Source organism: Ostrinia nubilalis, chromosome W (assembly GCF_963855985.1).
Source record: "Ostrinia nubilalis chromosome W, ilOstNubi1.1, whole genome shotgun sequence".
NCBI classification, from domain to species: domain Eukaryota; kingdom Metazoa; phylum Arthropoda; class Insecta; order Lepidoptera; family Crambidae; genus Ostrinia; species Ostrinia nubilalis.
In genome coordinates, this window is record NC_087118.1 from 9,996,328 (window position 1) to 10,005,588 (window position 9,261).

The following is a 9,261-nucleotide window of genomic DNA, read 5'->3' on the forward strand; positions in this document are numbered from 1 at the left end:
ATACTTTTGTCTTGAGACACTGCGGTATTTCGGACGTGAGAATTTCGCGAAGCTTCCCGAACGCTGCCCAGCCGAGTTGGATTCGACGATTAACCTCTTTCTCGAAGTTGGACCTACCTAACTGGACTGTTTGTCCCAGGTATACATAATTGTCAACAAGTTCGAGTGTAGTGTCTCCAACCTTCAGAGGAGTGGGTACAACACGGGCATTTGACATAATTTTTGTCTTGTCCATGTTCATTTTAAGACCCACTTGTTGAGAGGCTCTACTGAGGCCATCGAGCATTGTGTTTAGGTCCTCCACGGTCTCAGCCATGACTACGATATCGTCCGCGAAACGAAGGTGTGTGATATACTCGCCGTTGATATTTATGCCGAATCCGCTCCAGTCCAGAAGCTTGAAAACATCTTCCAGGGCGGTGGTGAACAGTTTCGGAGATATGACATCTCCCTGTCTCACCCCTCGCTGCAACTGGATAGGTTTCGAGTTCTGATCCTGGAGGCGGACCGACATTGTGGCGTTTTCGTACAAGCCCTTCAGCGCTTCGATGTATCTATAGTCAATTTGGCACCGTTGGAGAGACTGTAGCACTGCCCAGGTCTCGATCGAGTCGAAGGCTTTTTCATAGTCCACAAACGCCAGACAAAGTGGCTGATTATACTCCTCGGTCTTCTGTATAATCTGCCGTAGCGTATTTATGTGGTCTATGGTACTAAAGCCTTTTCGGAAACCGGCTTGTTCGGGAGGCTGGAAGTCGTCGAGCCTGCGTGCGAGACGATTCGTGATGACTCTCGAAAACAGCTTGTAGACATGGCTCAGAAGTGAGATGGGTCTATAATTTTTCAACAAGGTTTTGTCGCCTTTTTTGAAAAAAAAAAAAAAAAAGTATCACCACACTTCTGTGCCATGCCGTAGGCGTTTTTCCCTCAAGTATGACGGAATCGAACAGCCTCTGAAGAGCCTTTAGTACCGGCGTTCCGCCTGCTTTCAGAAGCTCAGCCGTGATTCCATCATCACCCGGTGCCTTGTTGTTTTTCAGCTGTTTGAGAGCCATTCTAATCTCGTACAGGCTGACGTCCGGGATATCTTCGGTGTAGTGTCGGGTCAGTCTAGCTCTTGGGTCTTCGGCTAGATTTGTGACAGGTGTACGTACACTCGTGTATAATTGTCCGTAGAACTTCTCAACCTCTTCCAATAACTCAGGCCCCGACGAGATGTCTCTGCCATCCTCGGTCTTCAGCTTGGTCAGTTGACTTTGGCCAACAGACAGATCCCTAGCGAACACTTTAGAGCCTTTGTTACGCTCAATCGCCTCTTTAATACGATCTGTATTAAATTGGCGTAGATCGCGAGTCAAAGACTTGGAGATCTGTCTGTTAAGACGCCGATACTGAGCAGCATCTTCAGAGGACTGCAGAACCAAGTTTCGTCTCTCTTCCATAAGTTTATTGGTGAGGTCAGAGATCTTTTTGGTTCCTTTTGGACGACGGGTTTTAAAGAACTTAGACCCAGTCGTTTGGACAATTTCCACGAACCTGTCATTGTATTCGTCCACATTTTCGCAGTCTCCTAGGCATTCGAAACGATTTTGCAACTCGAGCTGAAAGCTTTCGGGGTTTTGGAGTTGGATGGGCGCTGGGCGGAGCGTAGACTTCATCAGTCGACGCCTCTCGAGCTTGGGTCTGATATTCAATGTGCCTCTTACCATTCGGTGATCGCTTCCTGTTTTGACCGAGTTGATCACAGAGACATCATTGAATATATGCTTCTTCGTCGACAAGATGAAGTCGATCTCATTTTTTATAGCGCCATTGGGATGCAGCCATGTCCACTTTCGCTGTTTTGGCTTCCTGAAGAAGGAGTTCATCATAAAGAGGCCCTCCCTCTCCATAAAGCCAGCCAGCAGTTGGCCACGTGCGTTCCTCTCTCCATACCCAAATTGCCCCACTTTCAGCTCATTATCGCTTCGTCTACCCAGCTTCGCGTTGAAGTCCCCCATCACAACGGTAAAATGGGACCGGGAGCTATGTATGGCTCTGGAAATATCCTCATACATAGTCTCCACTTCGTCGTCGGGGTGTTCCGTGGTCGGTGCGTATACCTGTATGACCTTCAGCGAATACCGTTTGGTGATTCTGAGTATAAGGTACGCTACCCTCGCCGAAACACTCTCGATCTGGACCACGTTGTTGACAAGGGACTTGTGGACGATAAACCCGACACCACCCTGGGACTGCTGGTCGCCCTCCCGGAAGTAGAGCAGGTTTCCGGATTTCAGGATTATGGTGTCCTCCCCCTCTCTTCGGACTTCGCATAATCCTACGATATCCCACCGCAACCTGCTCAGTTCTTCCTCGAGTTCGGCGAGCCTCACGTCAGTCCGCAGCGTGCGAGTGTTAAATGTTGCCAGGGCCAGAGGTCGTCGGGGTTGGTAGCCTGTCGGTACCCGGTGATTCTTAGCACCCCTCGCCCCACCGTTACCGTGACCGCTACCGTGGCCCGGGATAGTGGGGCCGCCGGGGACTAGGGGCCGTGTTTTTTTGTTCCTCTCCATGGGGGGGATTTGCCTTAATCGCCACGCTTGGCAGGCGGGTTGGCGATCGCAGTTTTTTATAAGGTTTCGCACGCAGACGCTGCTGCCCGTCCGGTGCTGCAGGGATTTTGTATTTAAATTATTACATCCTAAAAACTCAGGATGTAATAATTTAAATCAAAGGACACTACCTCCACAGTCATCTTGACCAATTCCCAGAGAATCTTGGGTCACTATAGCATGCTATAGCTAAGAACAGGGAGAGCGATGCTATCAAGACCTAAAAACCATTGGAAGAGAGGTACCAAGGCAGATGGGATAGCTATATGATGGCTGATTACTGCTGGAGGATGTAACGTGATAGTTCCATTACACCTCATTCACAAAAGTCGTGGAAAAGAAAGTTTTTAAGTACTTCAAAATATAATAAACGCTGATTTTGGTGAAATTTTGTATTTTTCTATACACGTCAAAATCTAGAAAACCACACGTAGGAAATCAAATTTGCTACTAAAGCAACCAGTATAAAGTCCTTAATCAAAAAATATATACAGTTCCTTGGCACCAAAACCACTGTTGACCAGTGTAATCAATCATCAAGAATAAACCGAGTGTAATAACAATGTTCATAATTTTGAGAATACTCATGCATTTTCATTTTTACATTGCTTCTATGCAAATTCGTTATAACAACTAGTGTTTGCGCGCTTATGTTGGCAACAAAGAGTTCTCATGTTCTACTGTTGGTATACATGCGTGCATCTTCCCGACCATTCGCCAAAGTTCCTTGGCGTCTAACGCCATCTATTTCTCCGCGGCGTAAACTGTTGTGCCGCCTACCAAACATTTGAAAGAAAAAAGACAGTTGCCCGTTGCCCATACTCCATTTTTCACGTGCGCATCCACGCCGCTACAAAAAACTACTTTATTTTATCGTTTGGTGATTTTGTGCGAAGTGCAGTGTTTTTCGCTGTTCGAACGACGCCCTCTGATATTGGATTGCCACGAGGAGTGCTGGAACTGGGATAGGGAGCCCGGTGTCGCTGTTACCAGGTCAGTGCATGAGTCTCACATAATCCCAATATATCGTGTAAACCCCTTCCTCGGCAACTCACACAGTTATTCTATTCCCGCATCGCATTCTCTATTCAATTTCTCTTAAAACAAATACGTAACAAACCCCTCGCATCACCAATTTTTATGGTACCTTAGAGCCGGATTTAACCAGCCCCGTTCTATATTTATTTACGCTATAATCCTTGTTACGTATTTTAATACCTATATATTATATTGTTATATACATTTTAACGCATCTATAACTGTGTTTCGCATCGCATTTTGCTCAAACTACGCATATTTTTTCATCTAACGCAAACTCGCTCGCTTTGAAACGGCGTCCAAAATGGCGTCCGCTACAAAATTAAAATTTGTCGTTGCTAAATAGCAAGCCATTTTCGCTCGCATTAATGAAATCTATACTGTTGCAAAGAATATTTCGATCTCAAAAGAAATAACTAAGTCTCAACAAGCATTTTTAGCGTCATGTTCAACTTTACCAAAATTGTATGATGAATTTAATTCGCTTTGCGATCAGCATAATATTTTAGAGATGGAGTTGAATCCCGTAGCTGTTCCCAATTTTAGTGATTGGTCATCCTTTGAGGATATTTATTCATACATTTCACAAACGCGTACATCAATTGTTGAATGTCAGGCAAATACCGCACATACTTCGTCAACAAAATCTGCAAACAGTGATACAATTAGATTACCCCCGATCGAATTACCTTCATTTGACGGAAATCCTAATAATTGGCCCCTATTTTACGAATCATTCAAAACAAACGTGCATAACAACAAAGCATTGACCAACGCGCACCGAGTGCAATATTTGATAGGTAAATTGAGTGGCTCGGCGCTCAATACATTCGCAGGCATAATACCTAATGAGGTCAATTACCCCACTATTTGGGAATCTCTAATAACTAAATATCAAGATAAACGTGCACTAGGCACCATGTATTTGAAAAACATTTTGGACATTAAATTAACAAACAGTTCGCCATCTCAATTAAATGATTTTATAGAAAACCTTAACTCATCTTTTGCCGCGCTAAAACAATTAAATATCGATGATTTACCTGACTTCATCATAACGCATATCGCATTAAAAAAGTTAGACTTACAAACTGTGCAACAATTCGAATCATCTATTCGTGACAAAAACATACCGGAGAGTTCAGATGTTATCAATTTCATCCGCCACCATATTAAAGTCTTAGAACGAACATCTTCGTTTTCGGTTCAACAGACACAACCGCGACCGCGCTATAATAATAATAACACTACTAAAAGAGTGTCTCATACCTTTGCCATAACAAATGACAACACATCGGAAAATGTTAAAGTAAATACGTGCATTTATTGTAAATCGGTTCAGCATTTTCGTCTTTATGAATGCACCGAGTTTAAGAAAATGAGCATCAAAGATAGATTTCAATTTGTGAAACAAAATCATTTGTGTGTTAATTGTTTAGGGTCAAGTCACAATACTTCAAAGTGCGGTTCTCAAAGCTTGTGTAAAATCTGTAATAAAAAACATCATTCTATGTTGCATTTTGACACCCCGGTTACTTCGCAATCCACTCGCATTAATACAAATCAAATTACAACGCATTCACCACCTTTCGCGGCGCCTCCGCAGTCAGCGGCCCCGCCCGTAACCACCTCTGTGCAGCCGGAACGCTCTGTGTGCTTGCACTCGCAGTCCAGTGACAATTCCGCCACATGTTTAGGCGCGTATCAGGACGAGGCGGACGTCGTATTGACAACCTCACATAAAACCAATTCTACGACAATACTACCTACCGCGCAAGTTTATGTACCTATTAATGGTAAACACGTAATTATCAGATGTTTGATTGACAGTGCATCGCAAAATAATATTGTAACGCTTTCATGTTGTAATCAATTGAACTTGAATATTCAACCGCTAATTAATTCGACTATTAAAACTGTAGGGTCGCTCGATACCTCTGTTTTAGGTTTTGTTTCGCTGACAATTAAGTCTCGCGTCTCTGACGCACAATATAATGTGAAATGCTTGGTAGTCGAACATATTACTGACTATCTCCCTACTCGCGTTGTTAACGCAAGCATAATCGACGACTTTTCGGATATCCCACTCGCTGATGATTTATGGAATTTACCTGGCGATATTCACGCAATTCTCGGCGCACCGTTGTTCCCACATTTATTACTCGGTGGTAAGATTATACCTACTGTGACATCGCGCCCGGCTGACGGCCCGGTCATTGCCCCTCACGCGCTCGAAACTACTCTTGGCTATATTGTTGTGGGTGAAATGGTTAGCTCCGTCGAACCTGGCAATGTAGCCTGGTCCTTCGGTCCTTTAATAAATGACAATTTGCATCAGTCTTTAACTAAATTTTGGGAGCTTGAGAAGGTTACTAGTGGTGGCTGTGACGTCAGTCCGGACGACCGCGAGTGCGAACGCAAGTTCTTATCGACAGTGTCGCGCGATTCTTCTGGCCGTTTCATTGTTTCTTTGCCTTTTAAAGGGGATCCTAAAACATTAGGTAATTCGCATATTGGTGCTCAGCGTCGATTAGCTGCACTTGAGCGTAAATTCATCGCGCTGCCTACACTTCGTGAGGCGTATAATGAAGTAATTTCTGACTATTTAAAAAAAGGTTATTTATCTGAAATACCATACTCATCCGTGGCTTTGAGTGAGGGTTACTTCATCCCACATCACGCTGTAATTCGTCCCGATAGAACTACGACTAAAACGCGCATTGTTTTGGATGCCAGCGCCAAAACGGACACTGGCTTTTCGCTCAACGATTTACTCATGACTGGACCTAACTTGCAGGCTGATTTATTTACATTGCTATTAAGGTTTCGTCAATTTGAAATAGCCGTCACTGCTGACGTGCAACAAATGTACCTTCGCATACTTTTAGCAGATGATGATCGCAAATATCAAAAAATATTATACCGATTTAATGAAGACGAATTTGTTCGTATTTTCCAATTTAATTCGGTCGCATTCGGTCTTCGCTCGAGTCCGTACCTGGCTATGCGCACGATCCGACTATTGGCTCTTGAGGAACAGGATCGCTTCCCTCGCGCTGCAGAGGTCGCCACTCACGAAATGTACATGGACGATTTAACTTCGTCAGTTCCCACCGCAAATGACGCGATTCAGTTAGCTCATGACCTAATCGCAATGTTTAAATCCGGTGGATTTGATCTAATAAAATGGGCCAGTAACTCGCCTGAACTTCTCGCTCATTTGCCTGAGTCTCATCGCGCCGCAATTGAATTCACCGATAATAGCGACACACTAAAGGTCCTAGGTTTGAAATGGCTACCTGTAACTGACACTTTCACGTTCACAATTAACGAAACTCCCGCTAATAATACTAAACGCGTGATTTTATCTACTATTGTTCGCTTGTTTGATGTACTCGGCTTAGTTGCGCCTGTTATACTTTACGCCAAGCTTTTACTTCAAGATTTATGGCTCGCTAAAATTGATTGGGATGAAGTACCACCTCAACCAATTATTGACCGCTTCACTGAATTTAAAAATGAATTGCCCCTTTTATCAAGTTTGCAAATACCGCGCCACTTGGGCATATCAGCAGGTTGCACTGTCCGCTTACTCGGTTTCGGAGATGCCAGTCTTAAGGCATATGGCTGTGCAATTTTTTTGCATGTAACGCATCCGAACGGTGACATTTCTATACAATTAGTATGTTCAAGGTCGAAAGTCGCTCCGCTCAAAACTATAACGCTCGCTAGGCTCGAATTGTGTGCCGCATTGCTTCTTTCTGAATTTACTAAACGAGTTCACGCCGCATTTGATAATCGCTACCCTATAAATGAAATATTCGCCTTTTCAGATTCCACTATCGCTCTGTCGTGGATTCATTCATCGCCGCACCGTTGGCAAATGTTTGTCGCCAACCGTGTTAATAAAATACACGATAATTTGCCACCTGGCCGCTTTTTTCATATAAACGGATCTGAGAATCCCAGTGACTGTGTCTCGCGAGGTCTTTTACCTTCGCAATTAATCGCGCAATCATTATGGTGGCATGGCCCCTTATGGGCTCAATCTCCCATCGCCGATTGGCCGATCGTGCCCTTTGTATCTTCTCATCTTGATGATATACCTGAAATGAGACCGTCGGTTACTTTAACTGCTGTATCCGATGTAGACACATCGCCGCACCCCCTTCTTGAGCTCGCATCCCGGGTCTCGTCCTGGAAAAAATTAAAACGCATTACTGTTTATGTCTTACGCTTTATAAAAAAAATACCTAACTCACCTTCAATCGAAGCACCTCATCTGGAATCTGCTGAACTCGTTCTTCTTCGAACGCTACAGAAACAATATTTCAATGAAGATATAAAAAAACATATCCAATGGTAACTTGCCTTCCGCATCTCTCAGAAAACTTGATTTGTTTATCGACAATGACGGGCTGCTCCGCGTTGGTGGGCGCCTTACTAACGCTGACATTCCATTTGAAAATCAACATCCAATTTTGCTGCCTCGTAGTCATCACATCATTAATCTCATCATTGATGATTGTCATCGATCTAATTGTCATACTGGATCGCATCTTTTAATGTCATTATTAAGACAGAGATATTGGATTGTATCTGCTCGCAACATTATCCGACAGCGTGTTCGCAAATGCAATTTTTGTTTTAAGGTCGCACCTACTCATCCTTCGCCTATAATGGCAAGCCTTCCTCCAGCTCGTGTTCAGGAAGCTAAAGCTTTCACCCACACTGGAGTAGATTATGCTGGGCCTATTAACATAACACTTACACCACAAAATATAACAGAAGGTAAACTCATGTATGTACCTCGCTTTGCATACCTCTCTCGCTCGCACGCTCGGCCGTCGCGCTAGGGTTGTCTTGTCATGTGTTGCGTTTATTTCGTTATGATAGAAAAATGTTACTCTTAATACTATGCAAGAAAGACAATAACAGATATCCACGTATACTTATTTATATTTAGTACGTTATTATAGTAATAGTTTGCAAACAAATACACGAGAAGGAATTAGTATTTAGTTGAGTGGTTGACACTATTATCCAACTATAATATTATAAATGCGAAAGTTTGGATGTCTGGATGTTTGTTGCTCTTTCATGCAAAAACTACTGAACGGATTTTGATGTAACTTTACAGTATTATTGTTTATAACCCTGAATAACATATAGGCTATAATTTATGACGATCTGTGACAAACTATATTTCACGCGGGTGAAGCCGCGGGCAAAAGCTAGTTATCCAATAATTCCTAAAACCTCTCTAAAACAATTCGATATTCCTAATAATTGAGTTGGCTTTCAATTTCAATTGAAATTCAAATAAATAACTTACTTACCTCCACGAATCAACTGGTAATTTAAAAAATGAAAATTCGGTATTTAATGATGAGTTTAAGCAACCAAATACCGAACAATTATAATACGACTTTTTCTGTTCACTCATTTTCGTCAATTTCGCAAAACAAAATAATATCACAGGCGGTTGACCGGCGCGTGACTCAAGCGAACCACAGCGAACGTGTGGCGAACGTCTGTCGCGCAACGTCGCGCTCGCATTCGTCCAAGACAGTCTTGCTAGAGCGGTGTCTATGTGTGCGTGGCTCGAGCTCGTTTAGTATGGAGTTTG